The 25,256-nt window shown below is 37.6% G+C and overlaps 1 long non-coding RNA gene across 1 annotated transcript; it reads left to right on the plus strand.

The window, feature by feature from the left end:
- Positions 1-13,970: 13,970 nt before the first annotated feature.
- On the plus strand, positions 13,971-21,949 carry LOC131622627 (uncharacterized). Its single transcript, XR_009289959.1, has 3 exons — positions 13,971-14,066; positions 15,444-19,656; positions 21,034-21,949. It is a non-coding gene; the product is annotated as an uncharacterized LOC131622627 (long non-coding RNA).
- The last annotated feature ends 3,307 nt before the right edge of the window (positions 21,950-25,256 follow it).

A 25,256-nucleotide genomic window follows, 5' to 3' on the forward strand; every position in this document is an offset into this window, starting at 1 on the left:
TCAAGTCAAAGAAGGTGCATCTTACAAATCAAAGTCCAATATTTATTGGCACCTCCACATGGTCCTTAACACTAAGGGGATTCTCCCTGGTGTTTACCACACTAATGCCTTTATTTGGCACTCTGCATATAGTATTCACTGCATATAACATTGCATCCTCAAAAGCGTAGCATATCCGTCAAAGCGGATCATTACGCCATAGAAGAATTCAAACATGCATACAAAGCATAAGCCAGATAATACAAATCAGCACTTAATCAAGACGACGATACTTCCCCACAAAAATATTGTCCTTACAAACTCCGATTGATATCTGCTAATACGTTACAAATCTCCTCAAGCCACGGTGCCGACACCTGGTATCCTTAATCCCCAAAAAGAAGTCTCATTTTCTCTCTCCAACATGGATCGGATGCAATGTCTTTCTTCGTCAGAATCGTTGTCTCCGAGGTTATTTCCCGCATGCTGCGTGCATATTAGAGCGTGAATGAGGGTGGGCATTCAACCCATCTCATTTTTCAATCATTTGGATAACCATACTTGGTGTGTGGCAATTCGAACGATTGCCGCTCTTGAAGAGTTACACCCCGCCTTTGGCCTGAGGGATCAATGTAATTCTTATGCTTCGCAAGCATCAATATCTCCGTAATCTCCAATGGTTACTATCATCTTCTTATCGAGTCTAGTCGTCACTAGTCTTGTCGTGGTTATTTCCCGTGTGCTGCGTGCAAACTAGAGTGCGGATGAGGGTGGGCATTCAACCCATCTCATTTTCCAAGCGTTTGAATAAACCATACTTGGTGTGTGGCAATTCGAACGATTGCCACTCTTGAAGAGCTACACCCCGCCTTTGGCCTGAGGGATTAATGTAATTCTTATGCTTCGCAAGCATCAATATCTTCGTGATTGCGTCTTTTGATCGAGTCTAGTCGTCACTAGTCTCTGTGGTCCCTTCCCCCGTATGGGAAAACTTTTCAAGTCCAACCATCGTGTTGTCAAAGCCCAGTTCCTAACCTGGCAAACCCTTTCAAAGCCCAGTTCCTAACCTGGCAAACCCTTTTCAAAGCCCAATGTTCAACTTGGCAAACTATTTCGAAATCGAACCCCGACGTTGAGTCTCAGATCGTACGAGGTCTATTCTGTCCTGAGGATCGTACGAGGTCTTCTCCCGATGTTGAGTCATAGGTCGCACGAGATATTTTCCTTTCAGTTTGGAAGATCGTACGAGGTCTTCTCCTGATGTTGAGTCGTAGATCGCACGAGGTTTATTTCCTTTCTGTCTTGAAGATCGTACGAGGTCTTCTCCTGATGTTGAGTCGTAGATCGCACGAGGTCTATTTCCTTTTTGTCTTGAAGATCGTACGAGGTCTTTTCCTGATGTTGAGTCGTAGATCGTACGAGGTCTATTTCCTTTCTGTCTTGAAGATCGTACGAGGTCTTCTCCTGATGTTGAGTCGTAGATCGCACGAGATCTATTTCCTTTCAGTCATTGTTTCATGTAACATTTCTTTTGGGAACCTTGTATTGGCACCTTGGGCTACGTTACAAGCTATCCCCATTCAATCCATTACTCACCATAAATTCTTCCACCAGAAAAAAACAATTCTCTTTCCCCAGCAGATATCAAAACAAAAAAATAAGGATAACACTTACACCATCCTCTCTTTAGGACAAATTTCTGGTACTTTGATATTTAATCTTCTTCCACCTCGAAGGTTCGAAAGGCTAGAGCCAATCTCACCTTCAGGTTTAAGACGATTAAATAGGGGCAGCTGTCATACCCCAAATCTGTCCTACCCTTTATTTTTCATCTGGCTTATACTTTCCATTCACCTGCATACCTCCATTAGGGCATTTGTCTGGCTTTGCATTCATTCATTAAATAAAGCATATAAAAGCATGAGATCAAGGGTCATGTAGCAAAACGGGGTTTCACATAAGTCTTGACACAAAGACTTATTTATCTCCTCATCAAGAACAAAAGGTGTTCCGTATTTACTCAAAGGATTATGACTGGATCAAATCTTGTGGAAATCCTTCGATCAAATGGTTCTTATCTATATGAATTTTTGGACCTGGGGCTTATTCCCCTGGAAATTTGTGGATCATGGACCTCAAAGGACTTAAGGTCTTCTCATTCATCTGGCCATGGATCTTCATGTTTCTTATGGGTTGGTTAAAGCATTGAGATCACAATCGGATGGTTTAATTGTATTACGAGATTTTGATCAATAAAGACTCCATCAATTATAAATCATTGTGGACCATGGTTTGGAGAATATTGGTGTTTGCTTGAATTGTGGCCATAAATACTTTCAAGATCTTTGGTTTTTCACTCCATGTTACGGTATTCATTCAAGCTTTCAAATATTGCAAGAATCGAAAAAGATTAGAAGAAAGTAAGGCGAAAGCGTAACTGAGGGAAAGTGCAAAGCTCAATCTGAATTAAAAGGAAATTGATCCTACTACATTCTCAAGAGTCAAGGCCAAATTCAATTACATCACATAATAAAATCCCACGTTGTATTTCAAGTCAAACCTCATTTTAAGAGTCAAGAATTCTTCATAAAACTCAAGAGTATTACACATTGGGAAAAGACTACACAAAAATAAAGTTACAAAAACATATAGCTATCAATCCTCCTTCTTGTTCCCTTCAATCACACAATGGCTCTCTTCAATATCCATGGTTCTCAGCCTCATCGTATTTCTCATCCTCCACCAGTGCTAATACTGCGGGAACGGACTTTGATTCTTCATGACCCATGAGGGTGCCCACAGCAACCAGACTCTTATTGAAGAAAGAATTGGCTAAAAATGAGTATTTCCTTTTGGATAAAGATCCAGCTAATGCTTCCAACAGAAGTTTAAACCTGCAAGATCAAACCAAAGCCAGTTCAATGCAAAATCTCATTCATAACATCTCATTTCAAAACAACATTTAACTAACAGCCACAAACATCACACATTTACACATCACTAACATACCTGCCATATTCAATACAGCCACATACATTCATTCAGCATATTCAAAGCTGTGACCTGCACAAAACAGAACCACCCAGTTCAGCCAAACCATAACCACATAAAAAAACCCATCACAGAAAACCAAATTCTAACTATAAGCTTTTGAGTTCATATTCCAATCACTCAAAACCAAACCAAAGACATACAGCCCCGCATATATTCATTAACAGAAACTTACAGCATCCTAACTACCAGCAACTAGCCTACAACTAACTTCCAAACATATAACAGAATATAACCGACCCTCTAACCACCTAACAGATTGCTAACCAATCATAACCTCCCTAACTAACTCCTAACAGACCCTTGTAACTAACTTTCAGAGTCAGTAACTACCTAAACTAACTTCACAAAAACCTAACTGAATCCTAACCATTCTAACAGAAAATATAACAGAAAAAGATCAGAGTTTGAGAACTAACCTTCAGAAAGCTAATCCTCTTCAGCTATATATAACAGACTCCCACTCCATCACCATAACCTTCCCTCTACCATTTTTCATACCCTGCCTCATCCATCTTCATCATCCACACACTCATTCCCACACGCATCACCTTCAAGCACATTCATCTTCACCCTCTTCACTCTTCACCTCTTCAATCTCTCGGCAACTCTCTCACCATTCCATCACTCTCTTCGAACACCACCCCTCACCTTCATCATCTCCATTCAATTACCAGAAAGATGAAAAAGAGAAAAGATCAGAAGAATATCAATAACAGAAAAATTTGACAAGAGAAGTAACCGAAAATTGAAACTAACCTCTTGAACCTTCAACCTTCAATTCAATTCTCCTCTCAATACACAGTTTCCACATACTCTTCGTTGAATCTTATACCATTGTTCTTCATCAATCTTCAAATCGCCAGTTCATCGCTACACAACAACAACAACTCAGAATCAAAAGAGGACGAAATTTGATCGGAGAAGATGAAGCATAAAAGTCAAAGACGTGTAACTGAGCGACGAACTTCGGCCTTCTCTTTTTCTTCTCACCGCCGTTGAAGAAGCCGTCGGAGCTTATCCTACCGAGAGAACTGAAAGAGAACCAGAGAGAGAGAGTCGATAACAAAAGAGGAAAAGACCTGCAACAAAAGAGGCTTCACGTAGCAAACTTTGACCTTCATTCTTGAATCTTGGTGCGGAACCGATTCGATCATCATCATCATCATCATCATCATCATCCGAACCTTCACGCAATATTCATCATCACTGCATCACAACCTTCGATCTCCACCACGTTCAACATCAACGACTATCAATCTCGCGTCAATCGGCAACGATCTCACAACGTGTTCGTAAAAGAAAACGAAAAGAAGAAATAGAGGCGAAAAGTGAGAAGATCGGAGAGATGAGATCGGTGCGCTTCGTTTCTGTTCATGGCGACGCTTCGAAGGTTGATCGGAGAAGAAGATTTCGCCGCGCGCTCATGAAAGAAGAAGAAGTCCAATAGTGTCAACAAGTAACCCTAAATTCCTCTTTCTATTTTCAATTATATTTGTTAATACTTGTTAGTTTAATTTGAGTCTTAGTTACCCTAAAGTCTGAATTAATGTGGGTTTAATGTGGTTAATGGATAGTAATTAGGATTAACTTTGAATCCATGGATAAAAATCTGAATAAAACTGAACAACAAAAATAAGTTGTTTGGGCCTGTAACGAAACTGCTAGTTACACCCCACCATGGTCCATGACACGCCGTTTTTGGCCAAGAGAACTGATGCAAAACTCTGTTTGGGCTTCAATCTCCTGGGCCCTGCGCCCTTTGCTTTGACATACACCACTGGATTTCACATCTCACCCCCCGTAGTGTAGCTTAGATTTTCACTTAAATTTTGTTTTGTTCTTATTGCTTATTCATGATTCCAATTTTAAATCAAATAAAAAACACATAAAATCAATGTTAGATCTTAGTTTACTTCACAATAGTTTTTTTTTACTTTTAGATGATAAAAAACATGATAAAACCTTTAATATTTTGTTAGATTTTTAGATGATCATTGACAATTTTCCCAAATGATTCTGAAGAAACCCCAAACTAATGTATTGAAGTAGATGTTTAGGGCTTTCCAAATTATGCTCAACCTCCTCCAAATTCATTTTGACCTAGGAGTTATGCTTGTTCAAAGTTGGCCTCATGGAGTAAAATTATAGGTCATGTACAATTTGAAACTTTGCAATTTTGTGCAAATGGCTTCACTAAATGATGTTACACGACCCATAATACATCTGCAAACATACCATACATCCATTTTAATCATTGCATAAGGATTGAAGAATATTCCCAAAAACAAAGGCATGTGATTATGTAATGATTACATTTGGGAATTTATGGCAAATGGATGAATCACCAATTGGAATCTTCTCCCAACCAATTGAAACTCTCCTCTGCATCAGAATTGTCCCCTAAGATCAGAAGAGATTAATGGATAGGGAGCTAGCTCGAAAATGCAATGATCACATTTGCAAGATTCCTAGAATTTCTTCAAGGCCAAGAAACCAAAATGACTTCACTAAGCAAGCTCACTCCTCTGCAATTACACTGAACTCTTTGCCTATAAATACAAGTGCTCTCCTTCATAATAATCACACCAAAGAAAATCCAATTCTTGCTTTCTCCTTCTCTCCCTCATGCTTATGGTTTTCAAAAGTTCTTTGGCAAGAAGAATCGAATTCTTCAAACCAGAGCTCTTCTTTTGAAAGTAAGCATTCTAACATCTCAAGGAGGTTCATTAGAGGTGATCCAAGCACCTGGATCACTTCTGTAAGTGGAGAAACACCATAGTCACTCTCACTTTGGATCTTAAGCAGTTGGAGGTCCATAGAAGAATTCAGAAGGTGTCAAACAAATCTAAGCACATCAACATGTTCCTAGAGGTGTAGTGAAGCTATTCAGATGCCTGCAGCACATCTGTAACCACAGAATCACCAACCTCCATGTTCAATTGAAGCTCAAATAGAAGGTGTCGAGTAGAGCAATTCTGAAGCATTCAAGTTACAATTGAAAACCCTCTATCATCATTTATTTATCTTATAGTATAGCCATTTAATTTAATTTTTCAATTTTTAGGGTTCTTCATGTCTTTTATATAATTCGTTAGTTATAGTTAATTATAGCTTATGTTAGTTACATATTTGAAACCGTGAGAGAATTTAGAACAAGTTTGATGTTTACATCTTTACAAATGGTTGAGAATTGAGAGAGTTTAGAAATTCAAAAATGTTTGAGCTGGAGGTTGAAGACGAAGATGGTGATGGCGCCATTCTTTTAAATATCAGGGTTTTAGTTTAAAATATATTTAGTTGAATCCGTTTACTAAACGAATTCATCGTTTGCCCTAGTGGCCTCACATGCGTTCTTAGTACTCTCTTGCCCACAAGTCTGGGGTTCGAATCCCCCTCGCCCCCAGACTTTTTGATTCTTTTATTTTTCAATGATTTACCACTTGTTTGAAAACATAACCAAATGGGTGTGTGTTATAATCACCAAGCGTGCGTTGGCCCAGTGGTGTTATTTTGAGCTGGTGACTTAGAGGGCGTGTGTTCAAACCTTGGAGGAGACAAACCTAATTTTTTACCACTATTTTCTTTTATTTTCTACACAAACTTCACATAATTATTTCACTTATCATATTAAATCATTTTATCTTCATTTTTCACACACTTGTCTTTTAATATACCTATTTTATGAATAATCAAAAAAATCACAAAAACATTATTTATTTGATATATTTTTATTAGGTTGAAAATGGTATGTTTTTAAGTATTTTACAATACTTTTAATGCATATTTTCTTTAAAATTTCAAAACCTAAATATCTCATAAGTATTTTAGTAACAAAACTCTAATCATTTAGGTCTTAATTAGGTATAGACTTTATCTTTACCCTAATTAAGTTGACATTTGTCAATTTTCAAAACTGTTTTCAATCTCTGATCAAACAGACGATCCAGGTTTTTCAGACAACAAAACCTTGTATTTCCTCAACTGTTTTTCATAAACAGTAAATCATTTTTATTGGGCCTCTATTAGAGTGTAAGTCCCAACACCTTTTTCTTTTCTTAGTTTGTTTTCAAAAACTGTATTTACAAAATCTCCTTTCTGTTTTCAAAACATTCTTCTGGTATTTGAAGGGCATTATTCCCGGTGAAACTCTTCAGATACCTATGTGACCTATGTCCATCTTCACTTCTTCTGTTTTCAAAAACCCTTAACTGTTTATTATAAATATTCAACTGTTATCAATAAAACAACAAAATTGCTGGTGTGGCTTTGTACATACATCTTCAAAGGCCTCCATTCCATCCAGGTTAGGCTTTACAAGCTTTCAATTTACAGTCCTTATTTAAATTACTGTCAAATATGAACTGTATATATATTGTTTAGAACTACGTCTGAGTGTAAAACTTAGGACATTTAAACTATATATATATCTATATTATAGGACTATGGCCTAGGATTGAGAATGTCTTCCCGGTGAAGGCTCTTTCCTAATTAGAGATCTTTTAGTTCAAACCCTCAAGATGAATTATTCCCGATGAAACATCTTGAAAAAGCCTTAGAACCCAAAGTAGGATACATCCACCCAAGAGGAATTATTCCCGGTGAAACCTCTTACCCATTTGCTTAAAGCCAAAATAAGTTCAAAACCACATAGCTTTCTCTTGTGCTATAACAAGGACCCTTGATGACCCTCGATTAGCCTCCTCTTGGGCTTTGTACAAGGACCCACAGGCTTCTTAAAAGCATTCCCAGCTTCCTCTTGAGCTTGTATACAAGGACCCATCAGGTTTCTTATAAACATAGGAACAGGTCTTTAGTCACCTTTTAGCCTATCCTGGTGAGTCTCTTCTTTTCTTTAAATCAGACTTTAAACAAGCCAAGATTACCTCAATCTCAGCATTGAGCACACATTTTGGACTGAGAGACATGGACAGTCTCTGTCACCCTTATCTTCATTAATTTTCCTTAGCAGAGTTTAGGTTCCTTATCTGTCTATCCTCAATCAGAGTCAGCCTTAATCCTGGGCTTTAAACAAGAAGTCTCAATTAGATAATCTTTCTGTTATCTTTCATAAACCCCTGGAAAGGGTCAGCCTCCAAAATCATTCCTTTAAATCCAAATTCCCTGGAAAGGGTTAGCTTCCAAAAAATCAGTCTTTTAATAGATAATTTCACCAGCTGAGTCAAAATCCCTAGAAAGGGTTAGCCTCCAATTTTAGCTTTTCTGTCACTTTAAAAATGTTTGTGGTGGAATAGTAGAAATACCCCTCTGTAAAGATGATTTCATGTCTCTTTACTGTAAACAGAGATTTAATTCAAGCTTCAACCTTGAGCTTCATGCAAGGCACCAAAAAATCATTAAATTCCCTAATTAGTTCTCCGAACTACAAAAAGCTCTGACTTCCATTAGGGATATGTAGGCATGAGGTTCACAAGGAATCTCAGCGAGCTAATAAAATACCAAAAATAGTCAGTCGGTCTGTCTTCTTTTCAAATCAATTCAATTCCTTCTCCTAACACAAAGGAGAAACTTTCCCAATAATAAGCAACAAACACAATCACATAGACACAAAGACGGTTCCCGTAGAGTACTACGGATATGTATGGTGCTTAAACACTTCCCTATGTATAACCGACCTCCCGGACTCCAGAATTTCTAGTCTACGTGAATCCCCACACTTAGCAAACTCCTAGGGTTTATTTGAGATCTTTTTCCCCTTTCCTACTCGTAGGATAATTAAAAAGTTCGTGTGATATCGTAGGAAGAACTGAAACAAAATTCATCCCGCCCCGTGCGCATTCTCCTTCCAAATTTCGCGTGAAGGGTCTAGCGTGCCGTCTTCCCAAGTGAAACGGGGAGGTAAAAAAAACGACACCACAAGTAGAAACCCTAGCTTAGTGGTTGCTCCTCTTCCCCTATTTTTTCGTCCCTTTCGCTGAGTGTATGTTGTGAATATATAAGGGAAATTTTAGGTCAACATATTTGGAACAAAATCCATGATTGGAAGTTTGTATCTTTGATTGAAAATTTGCATGGATCTTTCTATTTTTGATTAAATTCTATCTTCCTCTTTCCAATCTATTTTGCACAAAATTAGATCACCTATAATGTCTAATTGGTGATTGGATTTGATTAGAAAAATCTCTCCCACCAAATCTTTGATTATTATCTCAATTATTTGATTTTATACCACTTTTAAATGAAATAAAAGTGATAAATTCGTGGAATTGAGATTATATCTTCTTGATGACTTGGAGAACAAGATTGAATCAAAATAGGTTGGGCCCATTTGCAAGAAAACTCATTTTGGACCATAATCTTTCACATTTTTCCCTTTAAAAATGTCCAAATTTGACAAGGCATATCTCCCTCAATTTTTAAGATAAGGAGGAGTTCTAGGACTTTTTGGAAGCCTCAATATGTCCTCTACAAGCCACTTTGGAAGCTTATTTTCATTTGGAGACTTTATCTTGATGATATGGGCTTTGACAAGAAACTGCTTTTGGTTGACTTCCAAAAAGGACCTGTAATGTTTTGATCCATACCTCTCAAATGAAGCATTTCTAGCCTTGGCATGTGAGAGACAAAGTTGTAGAGAATTAAATTTCCTTCAAAATGAGATTTGAATGGAAAATTTCTGATGTTCCATGTGGAAGTTATGGCTGGTCAAAGTTCAGTTGACTTTAGGTCAAAAACCCTAATTTAGAAACTTTAGGTTTTATTGATTTCTGAACTTTCCTTGATGAATCACGATCAATCCTTGATCAAATGATGAATGATAATTCAAAATTAGGATGTTGGCCAAAAATCATGAATTTTGACTGTACTTTGACCATAGTTGATTTTTAGGTCAGATTAGTCGACTATTGACTTTTTGAACAATTGAGTGATCAATCTTTTGAATTGAGTCTTGAATTTTGTCATGGAGGTAGTTTGAAATATCATGAACCATATGAGATGCCTTAGAGCTTTTGATCCATTGATTTTCTTCAGAACAACAAAAACCCTAGTTTCTTGGACCATTGTTTAGGAGGGATGTCTCTGCGTTATTGTACCTTGATCTGAGTTTGAACAAGAGGAAGGAGTTGGGAAAATTTTGGGGTATGACAGCTGTCCCTGTTCAATTTTCTTATATCTAAAGATGTAGAAGGGCATGTGCACCTGTCAGAATCTGAAGGTAGAAGAGGATTGAACACTAGAATACCCAGGAATTTGCCCTAGCTGAAGTAGGGACTTTTGTCGGAGATGGGCTTGAAGATGCCATCCAGACCTTGAGAGAAAGTTTATTGGAGATGGGCTTAAAGATGCCATCCAACTTGATAGACTTGAGAGTCAGAACACGTCGTACGTTAGACCGTATCTGAAGGATATACTTAGGATTAGTCGTACGTTAGACTGAAGGATGGGTCGTGTGTTAGACCGGATCCAATTTGTATTTGATAAATGTCTGGAAAACCTTACGTTAGGCTGAGGGATGGGTCGTGCGTTAGACCGGATCCAATTTGCATCGGTAGATGTCTGGAAAGCCGTGCGTTAGGCTGGAGGATGGGTCGTGCGTTAGACCGGATCCTTTGTATTGAAAAGTATTTGTTGGAGATCGATCGAGTCAGCACCGTTCGTAGTAACTAAGTTAGATCTTTGAAGGATGATCGTGTCTACACCGTTCGTGATGATAGAATTAGATCCTTGTAGGTTGATCGTGTCAGCACTGTTCGTAGTAACTGAATTAGATCTTGGAAAGATGATCGTGTCTACACCGTTCGTGATGATAGAAATAGATCCTTGAGAGTTGGTCGTGTCAGCACCGTTCGTAGTAACTGAATTAGACTTTGGAAAGATGATCGTGTCTACACCGTTCGTGATGATAGAATTAGATCTTTGAGAGTTGACCGTGTCAGTAGCGTTCGTAGTAACCGAATTAGATCTTAGATATTGTTCATCTGCTTGTTCCTGTATCCTGAAAAAGGTAAAATTAGTCTTTATGCAATGTCATGAGGCATGTATTATGCGACGAGTCTCTCAAAATAAATGAGAAACTTGCGTGTTATGTATGAATTCATTATGAGGTAATATATGCAATGTATGAATATGTTTATGACATATGATATGTGAATATGATTTATGTTGTCTTGATTGAGAAAATAAATCTCTATGTCCTTGTGATTTTGTTGTCTGATCTTGTCTTGAAGATGCTCAGCTGGAGATTTATGATTTTTGCTTGGAGATGAAAGCGATTTGAATGATTGAGAGAGATGAATAACCTTGTTTAGAGAAGATAAAAAGTGTCGGGGAACCGACAATGTCGAAGATGTAAACTCCGTTGAGGAACTAAGTCTTTGTTGGGACGAGAACATTTGAAGGTATCTTTTTAATGATTACTCTGTGGGGATATGATCTTGTGACATTGGAGTCGTAGGAAACCATGGATGCCTCGAATATTTCCCCCCAGTGATCATGGTACTTGTCATTCCTGAACTCGTATTGATTGGGACCTGCCAATGAGTATTGGTCGAAGTGTCAACTGGACTTGCATAGATTTTCCCCTGCTAGTAGGGATTTTAAAAATATTCGCCTCGCGAGTTGTTTACGGTGATTTCCGGTAAACAACCGCTAGTCTTCCAAACTATAATAAATATGATTTGGTTACTCGCAGGATGGACTAGATTGATCCTAGGACATAGTCAAATAGGTTGTTATTCATGATAGTTCGAATTATGTCTATGATTGGTGTGTCTTGAAATAAAAAGTACTTAATCAAATAAATAAAGATTAGCAATCACCTTGTTATACACGTAAATATAACACCAGCGAAAGGGTAAGTTAAAGATAAAACATAAGACAAAACTGTAAAAGTGCGAGAAACTTAAAGTGCAGGAAAGTTAAGTGCTTCGAAGATAAATGACATGAAAATAAAGAGTGCAGGAATGTAAATGACAGAAAGTAAACGAAAACGTAATAATATCGAAAGATACTTGAATAAAGGAAAATACACATGTATTTAAATTGGTGTTGGTGCCATACGTACATTTCTCAGCGAACTCTTTCTCTTAACACTTGATACTTGAGCAATATGTGAGTGATTTGTACAAAATGAACACCCGGAATCCTAACATTAAGACCCTTATTTATACTAGTTTCGACCCTAACGGTCCTACACTAATCTAATGCCACGTTGCTCGCAGAAAATCCAGGGATGCCATCTGTCTTCGTTCGGTTACATAAACTACTTCGAAATTCAAATCATCCCGCCTGAATCCTCCTTCGACGCGTGGCAACATAATTATAATCGAGAATGCCACGAAAACACGCTAAGCTTCAGTACTTTGCATATTTCGCAAAAACGTCTAAGTTCCAAAGATCATTCTTCTCGAATTTAGCTTCGGTGCTCACTATTTTGTTTCAACTTAAACATCATTCTCGAAGCATGGCCATCAGTAGCCATTCTCTGTCTTCAAAGATGGTCATCAGTAACCACCTCCTTCGAATTTCAGACCTTCGAAGGACATCTCTTCCCAAACGAAATCTTCAGCTAACACGAGGACTTTATGAGGTGTGTACTATGGGTGACCTGCCCCTAGTAATCATAAACTGAGGATGATTCCCATGATTGATCGAGAGGTAGCTTCAGACCCACTTGGGTGCATGCCCCTGATTGTTTGGTGCTCCTGAGAGATTCTTTGAATCTTGACATGATTGCCCCAGATTGATCAGACAAAGCATGTCCTGCCCCTTGTATTCATTGAGTCAGGCGTAGTAAATGTTGCTGAAGTGATGTCTTCTGTCGGGATGACTTTTAGTCATTAGTTGTACCTTTGTGCAAATTCTTTCTGATGCTAACATTTGAAATTATGTAGCAGAATATGTATAATAATGGATTCATGAGATGCAATGCATACGTTTGTCTTGAGTTTTTTTTTTGAAAAACATTAAAACAGGAGATGTAAAAGCGTGATATTTGTAAAAACGTGATGTTTGTAAAAACGAAATATCAACTCAGCATTTTTGGTAAACCTTAAGGAGTCAGGATACCTTTTGGTGATAGTAGGCTTTCGAACTAACCATGCTTCAGTTAGGACTTTCAAGGGTTGTAACGTGGCTGGGTTCACGGTTTAAGAAACAAAGGATAACGGCTCAAAATTTATTTGTACCCATCCCAATCTTCGTGATGTTCTTCGATCCTATGCTCAGTTAATTTGAAGTTGTAACATTGATGTTTGATGATGGTTTCAGCACCGACAGTTTATTTGGACAGGCAGTCCTCCTTTTTTTTGTAATTCTTTTTTCTTTTCTTTTTTTTCGAGGATTTGTAGTGACCTCTTTTTTGACGTTGATTTTGTTATCCCTAACTTTTTCCTGAACTGTTTATTTTAAGGTTAAAGTCAGCGGGATGTTTCGATTTTTGATAAGTCTCCTTCATAGGTTTTGACTTAACAGCTTTTTCTTTTTGGTGGATATTGACTGCCTGACTTAATGGTTGCGGGAACCCATTATTATTCGTTTAGACAACAGCTAAGATAATTGAGTTAACTGAGTAACTACCCTGCCCCATGTTATGATTAAGGGTTTTAGATTTTGCAAGAAAGAAAACTTCTACTCCTTAGGCTCAAAGGGGTTGACGAGGGATTAACATCCTTATATCTCCACTTTTTAGGAATTGAAACAATGCATGTACATCGTCAGCATAGTCTATTCAAAAGCATACTGTATGAGGTTGCGGTATCATTTTCGTTGTAACACCCCATATTTTCTAATTTTAATTTAATTGGAAATTAAATTATTAATTAGAATTATTTTGGTATTTGGTTGAATTATTGTAGAATTATGGATTAAGGGCCATTGGGCCGGATGGTGAGGTTAGTAGTATGGGGGTGCGAAGTGAGTAAGCCCATTACTAACTATTTTATGTTTTCATAAAATAAAGGAAATTGGGAAAAGAAAAGGTTAGAGGCAAAAGGGACAGAAGTCTGAGAACTGAAGAGTACGTGAAAGAGAGAAGAGCCAAAGGAGAAGAAGACCTTCGAAGATTCGACTCTGAGGTAAGGGGTGATTACTCTAATTATGTAGTATTATGATTTTGATGATGATAGGATTGAATTAAGGGATTAGAATCTCTATTTGGGATGTTAGGTTTTGTGAAATACCAACACTGACATGTATGATTTGATGAATTGACTGCAATTGATGATGTAGTATTGTTACATGGTGTTGTGGTATGTTGTTTGTGCATTAGAATCATGTATTTTGGAGTATTTTGATGTTATCAATGATCAATTTCATAATGGTATGAGTTTGTATGTGTTTGGGATGCATAAAAGTCTTAAAAATCATGTTTTTCAGCTACTGGGTTCGTGGGAACCGGTTCCCATGTGGGAGGAACCGGGTTCCAGTGTTTTTAAACGTTAAAAATGACATTTTTGGGTCCAGGAACCGGTTCCCATGTGGGACGAACCGGGTTCCAGTACAAATTCCAGCAGCACGTTTTGAAAACTTTTCTAACTTTAAAAGCTTCTAATTTTCAAACCGTAAGTCCGTTTTATACGCCGTTTTGGACGTTGTTCCTTAAATTGAATGCTTTATCATATGAAATAAAGAAAACAATAATAACTTGATTTTATTTTGAAAATTATCGTTTTCTTCAAATGTGGTTTATTCTTGTTTTGCATAGTTGATGAGGTGCAATGAATTGTTGTTTGCATAATTGAATATGTGCAATGATGTGTGTTATTATAATGTGATTGATTTTGCTTGTTATGCAAATGGATGTTGTTCGTGGTAAATATGGTTATCATGTGTTTTGATGAATGATTACGCAGATGGATGTTATTCATGGTAAATGTTGTTATCATGTGTTTTGATGAATGATGATGATTGATTTGTTTTGAATGATGCATGATACATGTACATACTTGTTGTGACGTTATTGGTAAGATGTGATAAAGCGATGTTAAGCATCGGATTGATGATGATATAAGTATGTGACATGTGTGCATTCATTCATAAATCATTTGCATTGGAAGGCTGATTCCCATTGTGCGGAGATTAGCAGGCAGTCATCGTGTGCCCATGTGGGGTGTGAGCGATGAGGCAGTAGTCGTGTGCCCATGTGGGGTGTGAGCGACTAAAGGGCAATATCAAAGAGAGAAGTCCTGTGAATGTGATTCACGAATTTTGGTACCACATGCATAAGAGTCTGCATGGTCTTTGTATAAATTGTGACATGTCAGGATGAAATCCGGTGTTATGATTGTGTGGTGTTATTGGTGCATATTTTTGACTTATGCTTGTGATTGGTATGAATTGATAAATCTGAATATGCTAAGTAGGGTGGATAATTGCTTATGAAATTCTATATCTGATGATTTATAATGCTATTTAATTATGATGTAGTCTCACCCTTACTTTGATGATTTCAGATTGAAGTAGCGGTTTAAGCGATCGGTGAGGATGACTCGTAGAGTTTATCCGGTTATGTGGAGTCGTGTCGGTCATGCTCTGATCTTGTAACACTGGGGGTCGATAGTCTTAGAGTTACTTGATATACGTTGTTGCCATTATTGGCTATGGATTATGTATTGTTGATTTGTTTGGATAGGTTTCTTAACGTTGTTAAAATGAGTTTCTGCTGTGCTAAACACATGTTTTGATATTTGGTTTAATTCTAATAAAGCATGACAAACGACTTGGAGTTTTATTTATTTTATTAATTGTAACATCCTTGTTGTATGATTACTCTGATTATTTTATTTTTCGCGGGGGTTTTTAGAAGGGTGTTACAATAGTGGTATCAGAGCAGGTCGGTCCGTCCGGCCAATTGTAGAGTCAGTTGAGTTGCACGACATTTGAATACTGTCGGCATATTATCCCTTGGTATGCGACATGTGAGTGAATCACTGTCGGTACTTGGTTGTTTGTTGCGGAAGTTGGTTTGAAACAAGTGGGGGGAAGCTTCGCTTCTCGGTTATGTTTCAGTTGTAAGACGAGTGATTCAGTAGGCTGTTGTTGGCAACCGTGCAAGCGTTGTTGGAGTTGTTGTTTCCCGAATCGAAGGTGACTTGGAATTAAGACTTGACTGGTAATTAAGTTGGAGCATCTTGAAGGAGGATGATTAGATGTAATTGACGATTATTTGTAGGAGAGGAAATTAGGAAGTTGCAATGTATCAACTCTGCTGATGGACTGGGAAGTTGTCAGTTGAGTAGCCTTGCATCTCGGAAGAGGTTCAGCTGCAAGTTTGCCAAGAGGATTGCTGTCGTAATGTTTCAGAAATCGCACTTCGGTGATGGGATGTGTTGCTCAAGTTATAAGAATGTTTGGGAGTGAAGAGATATGATAAGGAGCTGTTTGGAATGTGATTGAGTTGAAGAGAATGAGTTTTGGAGAGAGATTTTCGTAAGCAAAACGTAGGAAAATTGCTGAATAGCTGCAGAACTTCGAAAATTTATAACTGGAGTTCTGGACATCCGATTTGAGTTCCGTTTGAAGCGTCGGAAAGCTAAAGAGATGAACTTTGTTATAAAAATGGTTGCAGCAGCTGTAACATATTTAATTGTGACAGGATGATGTTGGAAATAGGTGAAGTTGCGGTTACGCGTGCTCTTAGAACTAAACTTGTTTGTTGGTACTGCACGGGATATTAGTATCAGAATTGAGCGGATTGAAGGAATAATTAAAAGGTTTGTTGAGAAGAAATTTTAGGAATTAATTGTACCAATGGAGGAGTTTTGGATATATCGTATATAGTGTCGCTGCATGATGTCGGTGTTGCATTTTCGGACAACGATTGGAAAATTCATATCTTGAGATCCGAGTGTCTGATTTAAGTGCCGTTTGGGGCATTGCGAAGCTGATTTAATAACCATGATATATGTTGTTATTTGATGTTTAAAACTTGTTTGAAATGCGTTACAATGCATAATTTGGTGATGTTTGTGTGTAATATTCGCTTGGGGACGAATTAGTGGATGGAGAAAAGTGCTTTTGCTGTCAAAACTATGAATTTTGCTGTGCAGGTACGTAGGAACCGGTTCCTGTGTGGGAGGAACCGGGTTCTCATTACAAAAACAGAGGCGTGGGAATTCTGGGTTACTGGGAACCGGTTCCCAGATAGAGACAACTCGGTTCCCCATAGTAAAAATGAGAGACAAGTTGTGGGAAGCAGCCAGGAACCGGTTCCTGTGTGGGAGGAACCGGGTTCTACTGTGTCTTTTTGGAAAATTGTTTTTACTTTAAAAACCCATAACTTTTGATCCTATGAGGAGATATTCTAAAGTCGGTTAAGGAAGCGCAAAACTTGTTGAATAAGAATGCCTACTACCGTGATTGTTTGAAACAAAATTGAGTAGAATATGTTGTTGAGGAATAAGTTGATGAGATGTTCGGTAATAAAGATGATTTGAGTGCCGATGGATTTTAGTGAGGAGTGAATTAGTAGTAAAGGTGAAATAAGTTTTAGTACGGTTGAAGTCGTATTTATGATGCCAAAGCAACGACATGTATAGAAGAAGAATTGTAGAGGATTTCTTACACCTATTGGTGTGAGGAAGACTTTGTTGAGATTCCGAGTGGAATGATACCTGGACGCAAAAGATGTCATGGGATTTAGAGTGAAACCAGGAGTATGAATGTTGTTGCGGTCTTTTGCTAAGATGAGGATTTTGATTTGGAACAGATAAATAGTAAGGTACGAGTATATTAGTGATTATGAAGTTGGAAGTACTTAACAGGTGTGTGATGCTAAGTGACCATGAAGCAGATTATGTAAAATGTTTGGATGTTGGTATCCCGCTGACAAGATCCAATGAGAGGGAAGTGTGCGAGTTGTAAAGACTTAGAGTGAACTATTGGACTATGACGATGTTAATGAGTTTGAGTGCGAACTCGGAGAAAAGACACTATTATGTAGTAACGACGGTTTATGCTTAAATGTGATTGTCGACTATCTATTGACAAATTGAGGACTTGATCACCCTTAATATCTTGTTGATAGTAGACGGAATCATATAGATAGGATGAGCTTGTTTGTTACCTTAATGGTTTAGGATATGATGGATACTAAGCCGTGAGAATAATCACTCACCATGTTGTGTGATTTTATGAAGAAGTGAATATGAAAGAGTGCAATATATTGAATGATGATTTAAGACGGCTAATCAGAATCGCGCAGCGAAAGTGTGATGTGGAGTAGTGTTATGAGTATTACTCGTGGGCAGTGAGGAATTAATATGTCAGGAGCCTACATAGAGGATGTGTATTGATCTATATGTTGGATTTATAATCTAGTGGATGAAACAATGTCATTTCGGAGAATTAGTACTCTTTTGAATAATTGCCGAAATGATGAGTATGTTACTGCGGATGTAGTTAGTTAACGAGTATGTATTCAGCGAAGTTAAGGCGATGAGTGTATACTATATGATGCTATAATAATTTTGTAATATTGTAAAGTGTTATTGTAGATTTCCAGATATAATGAGGAATTATACTCTATGAAGGACGAAGTTGATTTAATTCTTAGAGAAGAGGGAGACTCAGTTTGAGCTATTCTGTAAGCAATGGTATATTAAGGATGATGAGTGTGATTATAATTACTAGTGTGTACTCATTCTGATGGTTAGAATGTTTAAATAGAGGAAGTAAATCAGGACTTTATTTTTGAGTGCGAGGAAGTGTTGCTAAATGGTAGATTAGTACCATGTATGAAAAAGAAGGATTTTGGAACGAATGAGTAAAGAGAGTCGGAATTGGGTAAGACTGAGAAATCTAATTGGTAATGACGATTGTAATGATTAATCAAAATAGTGCCGCAAAAGCGGAATATAACGTGTTGGATAATTTCTGGTATGACTTGAGAGGAGTCAGATAGTTGAAATTCAATGGTATAGGAATGTTATTATCGAGTTTCTTGAAGGAAGCAGTTGGTGAAGAGTGTAAGTATTATTTCATCGCTCATATGGAAAGGTGTGTCTAAGGTTGGTACGTTTGGTAGATGGAATGCCTTACTGCAGTGTTAATCGGGGTGGTCATACCCTGGTTGTGTAATTATATTATTCAGTGATTGAGCGTATTGTATGGGTTGTACCTCAATGTTCTATCGTTGTTAACCTTTTGGAGATATAGCGAGTGGTATACTTTTGAATGGTCAAATGCGACGTAAGAGCTGAGATGGAATGCATGAGGCATGCTTATGTTGGTTATGTCAGATGAATTTGGAGGTTCGACTAAGAAAGTGTTAACTGAGAACAGGAGAGTCAGATGAAGGATTCCTATTTGGAACTTTTCACTAGAAGTATGTTTTCGAGGACGAAAACTCTTTTAGTGGGGGAGAGTTGTAACACCCCATATTTTCTAATTTTAATTTAATTGGAAATTAAATTAGAATTATTTTGGTATTTGGTTGAATTATTGTAGAATTATGGATTAAGGGCCATTGGGCCGGATGGTGAGGTTAGTAGTATGGGGGTGCGAAGTGAGTAAGCCCATTACTAACTATTTTATGTTTTCATAAAATAAAGGAAATTGGGAAAAGAGAAGGTTAGAGGCAAAAGGGACAGAACTCTGAGAACTGAAGAGTACGTGAAAGAGAGAAGAGCCAAAGGAGAAGAAGACCTTCGAAGATTCGACTCTGAGGTAAGGGGTGATTACTCTAATTATGTAGTATTATGATTTTGATGATGATAGGATTGAATTAAGGGATTAGAATCTCTATTTGGGATGTTAGGTTTTGTGAAATACCAACACTGACATGTATGATTTGATGAATTGACTGCAATTGATGATGTAGTATTGTTACATGGTGTTGTGGTATGTTGTTTGTGCATTAGAATCATGTATTTTGGAGTATTTTGATGTTATCGATGATCAATTTCATAATGGTATGAGTTTGTATGTGTTTGGGATGCATAAAAGTCTTAAAAATCATGTTTTTCAGCTACTGGGTTCGTGGGAACCGGTTCCCATGTGGGAGGAACCGGGTTCCAGTGTTTTTAAACGTTAAAAATGACATTTTTGGGTCCAAGAACCGGTTCCCATGTGGGACGAACCGGGTTCCAGTACAAATTCCAGCAGCACGTTTTGAAAACTTTTCTAACTTTAAAAGCTTCTAATTTTCAAACCGTAAGTCCGTTTTATACGCCGTTTTGGACGTTGTTCCTTAAATTGAATGCTTTATCATATGAAATAAAGAAAACAATAATAACTTGATTTTATTTCGAAAAGTATCGTTTTCTTCAAATGTGGTTTATTCTTGTTTTGCATAGTTGATGAGGTGCAATGAATTGTTGTTTGCATAATTGAATATGTGCAATGATGTGTGTTATTATAATGTGATTGCTTTTGCTTGTTATGCAAATGGATGTTGTTCGTCGTAAATATGGTTATCATGTGTTTTGATGAATGATTATGCAGATGGATGTTATTCATGGTAAATGTTGTTATCATGTGTTTTGATGAATGATGATGATTGATTTGTTTTGAATGATGCATGATACATGTACATACTTGTTGTGACGTTATTGGTAAGATGTGATAAAGCGATGTTAAGCATCGGATTGATGATGATATAAGTATGTGACATGTGTGCATTCATTCATAAATCATTTGCATTGGATGGCTGATTCCCATTGTGCGGAGATTAGCAGGCAGTCATCGTGTGCCCATGTTGGGTGTGAGCGATGAGGCAGTAGTCGCGTGCCCATGTGGGGTGTGAGCGACTAAAGGGCAGTATCAAAGAGAGAAGTCCTGTGAATGTGATTCACGAATTTTGGTACCACATGCATAAGAGTCTGCATGGTCTTTGTATAAATTGTGACATGTCAGGATGAAATCCGGTGTTATGATTGTGTGGTGTTATTGGTGCATATTTTTGACTTATGCTTGTGATTGGTATGAATTGATAAATCTGAATATGCTAAGTAGGGTGGATAATTGCTTATGAAATTCTATATCTGATGATTTATAATGCTATTTAATTATGATGTAGTCTCACCCTTACTTTGATGATTTCAGATTGAAGTAGCGGTTTAAGCGATCGGTGAGGATGACTCGTAGAGTTTATCCGGTTATGTGGAGTCGTGTCGGTCATGCTCTGATCTTGTAACACTGGGGGTCGATAGTCTTAGAGTTACTTGATATACGTTGTTGCCATTATTGGCTATGGATTATGTATTGTTGATTTGTTTGGATAGGTTTCTTAACGTTGTTAAAATGAGTTTCTGCTGTGCTAAACACATGTTTTGATATTTGGTTTAATTCTAATAAAGCATGACAAACGACTTGGAGTTTTATTTATTTTATTAATTGTAACATCCTTGTTGTATAATTACTCTGATTATTTTATTTTTCGCGGGGGTTTTTAGAAGGGTGTTACAATAGTGGTATCAGAGCAGGTCGGTCCGTCCGGCCAATTGTAGAGTCAGTTGAGTTGCACGACATTTGAATACTGTCGGCATATTATCCCTTGGTATGCGACATGTGAGTGAATCACTGTCGGTACTTGGTTGTTTGTTGCGGAAGTTGGTTTGAAACAAGTGGGGGGAAGCTTCGCTTCTCGGTTATGTTTCAGTTGTAAGACGAGTGATTCAGTAGGCTGTTGTTGGCAACCGTGCAAGCGTTGTTGGAGTTGTTGTTTCCCGAATCGAAGGTGACTTGGAATTAAGACTTGACTGGTAATTAAGTTGGAGCATCTTGAAGGAGGATGATTAGATGTAATTGACGATTATTTGTAGGAGACGAAATTAGGAAGTTGCAATGTATCAACTCTGCTGATGGACTGCGAAGTTGTCAGTTGAGTAGCCTTGCATCTCGGAAGAGGTTCAGCTGCAAGTTTGCCAAGAGGATTGCTGTCGTAATGTTTCAGAAATCGCACTTCGGTGATGGGATGTGTTGCTCAAGTTATAAGAATGTTTGGGAGTGAAGAGATATGATAAGGAGCTGTTTGGAATGTGATTGAGTTGAAGAGAATGAGTTTTGGAGAGAGATTTTCGTAAGCAAAACGTAGGAAAATTGCTGAATAGCTGCAGAACTTCGAAAATTTATAACTGGAGTTCTGGACATCCGATTTGAGTTCCGTTTGAAGCGTCGGAAAGCTAAAGAGATGAACTTTGTTATAAAAATGGTTGCAGCAGCTGTAACATATTTAATTGTGACAGGATGATGTTGGAAATAGGTGAAGTTGCGGTTACGCGTGCTCTTAGAACTAAACTTGTTTGTTGGTACTGCACGGGATATTAGTATCAGAATTGAGCGGATTGAAGGAATAATTAAAAGGTTTGTTGAGAAGAAATTTTAGGAATTAATTGTACCAATGGAGGATTTTTGGATATATCGTATATAGTGTCGCTGCATGATGTCGGTGTTGCATTTTCGGACAACGATTGGAAAATTCATATCTTGAGATCCGAGTGTCTGATTTAAGTGCCGTTTGGGGCATTGCGAAGCTGATTTAATAACCATGATATATGTTGTTATTTGATGTTTAAAACTTGTTTGAAATGCGTTACAATGCATAATTTGGTGATGTTTGTGTGTAATATTCGCTTGGGGACGAATTAGTGGATGGAGAAAAGTGCTTTTGCTGTCAAAACTATGAATTTTGCTGTGCAGGTACGTAGGAACCGGTTCCTGTGTGGGAGGAACCGGGTTCTCATTACAAAAACAGAGGCGTGGGAATTCTGGGTTACTGGGAACCGGTTCCCAGATAGAGACAACTCGGTTCCCCATAGTAAAAATGAGAGACAAGTTGTGGGAAGCAGCCAGGAACCGGTTCCTGTGTGGGAGGAACCGGGTTCTACTGTGTCTTTTTGGAAAATTGTTTTTACTTTAAAAACCCATAACTTTTGATCCTATGAGGAGATATTCTAAAGTCGGTTAAGGAAGCGCAAAACTTGTTGAATAAGAATGCCTACTACCGTGATTGTTTGAAACAAAATTGAGTAGAATATGTTGTTGAGGAATAAGTTGATGAGATGTTCGGTAATAAAGATGATTTGAGTGCCGATGGATTTTAGTGAGGAGTGAATTAGTAGTAAAGGTGAAATAAGTTTTAGTACGGTTGAAGTCGTATTTATGATGCCAAAGCAACGACATGTATAGAAGAAGAATTGTAGAGGATTTCTTACACCTATTGGTGTGAGGAAGACTTTGTTGAGATTCCGAGTGGAATGATACCTGGACGCAAAAGATGTCATGGGATTTAGAGTGAAACCAGGAGTATGAATGTTGTTGCGGTCTTTTGCTAAGATGAGGATTTTGATTTGGAACAGATAAATAGTAAGGTACGAGTATATTAGTGATTATGAAGTTGGAAGTACTTAACAGGTGTGTGATGCTAAGTGACCATGAAGCAGATTATGTAAAATGTTTGGATGTTGGTATCCCGCTGACAAGATCCAATGAGAGGGAAGTGTGCGAGTTGTAAAGACTTAGAGTGAACTATTGGACTATGACGATGTTAATGAGTTTGAGTGCGAACTCGGAGAAAAGACACTATTATGTAGTAACGACGGTTTATGCTTAAATGTGATTGTCGACTATCTATTGACAAATTGAGGACTTGATCACCCTTAATATCTTGTTGATAGTAGACGGAATCATATAGATAGGATGAGCTTGTTTGTTACCTTAATGGTTTAGGATATGATGGATACTAAGCCGTGAGAATAATCACTCACCATGTTGTGTGATTTTATGAAGAAGTGAATATGAAAGAGTGCAATATATTGAATGATGATTTAAGACGGCTAATCAGAATCGCGCAGCGAAAGTGTGATGTGGAGTAGTGTTATGAGTATTACTCGTGGGCAGTGAGGAATTAATATGTCAGGAGCCTACATAGAGGATGTGTATTGATCTATATGTTGGATTTATAATCTAGTGGATGAAACAATGTCATTTCGGAGAATTAGTACTCTTTTGAATAATTGCCGAAATGATGAGTATGTTACTGCGGATGTAGTTAGTTAACGAGTATGTATTCAGCGAAGTTAAGGCGATGAGTGTATACTATATGATGCTATAATAATTTTGTAATATTGTAAAGTGTTATTGTAGATTTCCAGATATAATGAGGAATTATACTCTATGAAGGACGAAGTTGATTTAATTCTTAGAGAAGAGGGAGACTCAGTTTGAGCTATTCTGTAAGCAATGGTATATTAAGGATGATGAGTGTGATTATAATTACTAGTGTGTACTCATTCTGATGGTTAGAATGTTTAAATAGAGGAAGTAAATCAGGACTTTATTTTTGAGTGCGAGGAAGTGTTGCTAAATGGTAGATTAGTACCATGTATGAAAAAGAAGGATTCTGGAACGAATGAGTAAAGAGAGTCGGAATTGGGTAAGACTGAGAAATCTAATTGGTAATGACGATTGTAATGATTAATCAAAATAGTGCCGCAAAAGCGGAATATAACGTGTTGGATAATTTCTGGTATGACTTGAGAGGAGTCAGATAGTTGAAATTCAATGGTATAGGAATGTTATTATCGAGTTTCTTGAAGGAAGCAGTTGGTGAAGAGTGTAAGTATTATTTCATCGCTCATATGGAAAGGTGTGTCTAAGGTTGGTACGTTTGGTAGATGGAATGCCTTACTGCAGTGTTAATCGGGGTGGTCATACCCTGGTTGTGTAATTATATTATTCAGTGATTGAGCGTATTGTATGGGTTGTACCTCAATGTTCTATCGTTGTTAACCTTTTGGAGATATAGCGAGTGGTATACTTTTGAATGGTCAAATGCGACGTAAGAGCTGAGATGGAATGCATGAGGCATGCTTATGTTGGTTATGTCAGATGAATTTGGAGGTTCGACTAAGAAAGTGTTAACTGAGAACAGGAGAGTCAGATGAAGGATTCCTATTTGGAACTTTTCACTAGAAGTATGTTTTCGAGGACGAAAACTCTTTTAGTGGGGGAGAGTTGTAACACCCCATATTTTCTAATTTTAATTTAATTGGAAATTAAATTAGAATTATTTTGGTATTTGGTTGAATTATTGTAGAATTATGGATTAAGGGCCATTGGGCCGGATGGTGAGGTTAGTAGTATGGGGGTGCGAAGTGAGTAAGCCCATTACTAACTATTTTATGTTTTCATAAAATAAAGGAAATTGGGAAAAGAGAAGGTTAGAGGCAAAAGGGACAGAACTCTGAGAACTTAAGAGTACGTGAAAGAGAGAAGAGCCAAAGGAGAAGAAGACCTTCGAAGATTCGACTCTGAGGTAAGGGGTG

The sequence above is a fragment of the Vicia villosa genome, unplaced genomic scaffold, assembly GCF_029867415.1.
Source record: "Vicia villosa cultivar HV-30 ecotype Madison, WI unplaced genomic scaffold, Vvil1.0 ctg.000034F_1_1_2_unsc, whole genome shotgun sequence".
NCBI lineage: Eukaryota > Viridiplantae > Streptophyta > Magnoliopsida > Fabales > Fabaceae > Vicia > Vicia villosa.